Source organism: Vigna radiata, unplaced genomic scaffold (genome assembly GCF_000741045.1).
Source record: "Vigna radiata var. radiata cultivar VC1973A unplaced genomic scaffold, Vradiata_ver6 scaffold_209, whole genome shotgun sequence".
Taxonomy (NCBI): Eukaryota; Viridiplantae; Streptophyta; class Magnoliopsida; order Fabales; family Fabaceae; genus Vigna; species Vigna radiata.
In genome coordinates, this window is record NW_014543616.1 from 144,548 (window position 1) to 145,773 (window position 1,226).

Here is a 1,226-nt window from a genome sequence, read left to right on the forward strand (position 1 = left end):
TTCTTCCCGAAGTTCAATCCCCTTCCCTTTTTCTTGTTTACCAGGTGCATATTTATATACACACATTTGTAATATTATTGTGATCTTGCCTTAATAGCGAATTAATTGTCAATTAGCAAAATAGGGAAATAAATGGTCTTGACTGAAGAAAAATAAATGAAATTAAAATCATATTTTTCTCTTTAGGAAGAAATTGAATACAACAATCAATATATTATTTTTAATTATTTCTTGTAATCATTATCATAATGTTGATTCAAATTATTACCAAATAAAACAAAATTTCAAAAATATTCTAAAGTGATCTGTCATGCATTAATATTAATTGCTTATGGGCATTTTTCCAAGAAAATCAAATCCAATTCATCTCGTGTAGCACCTCTCCCATTTTATTCACGTGCACTCCTTTTTTTTCTTTTCCTTCCTTCCTTTTTTTCCTTTTGTTTTTCTTTTTCCTTTTTTCTTCTTTTGTTTTTTTTTTTTATTTTTCTTTTCTCTTTTATTCTTATTCTCTTTTTTTTTCTTTTTTTTCTTTTTTTATCTCTTTTTTCCTCTTCTTCCTTTTTTTTATTTCTCTTTTTTCCGTTTTTCATGTTTTTTTTTCTTTTCTTTTTCCTTTTTTTTTCCTTGTTTGCTTTTTTTTATTCTTTCTTCGTTTCTTTTTTTTTGTAATTACTTTTTTTGAAACAAAATAGTAAAATAAATATAAGAACAACAAAATAAATAATAAAAAAATGAAAGAAAATAAATGAAATAGGACAACAATAAAAGCCAAGTCTGGTTATTTAGTCACCCGGACGAAATTGGGTGTTGACAGCTGCCCCTCTTTACTTAGATATTACTAGATAATATGAAAATTTGATATTTTGGTATTATCTGAGTAAAAGCTAAGTAAAGATAGAAACACTAATTTTGTCCGGTTTCAAAAGGATGAAAACTGAAAACTTAAATTTGACCATTGCGAAGCAGAGGGCCGAATACAAAATTAAAACTTGGATTTGACCATTGCCTTGTGGAGGGCCAAAATCGCAGAAGTAAAACTTAAACTTGACCGTTGCGAAGCACAGGGCCGATAACTAAATTAAAACCTGGATTTGACCATTGCCTTGCAGAGGGCCAAAATCGCAGAAGAAAAACTTAAATTTGACCATTGCGAAGCAGAGGGCCGATAACAAAATTAAAACCTGGATTTGACCATTGCCTTGCAGAGGGCCAAAATCGCAGGA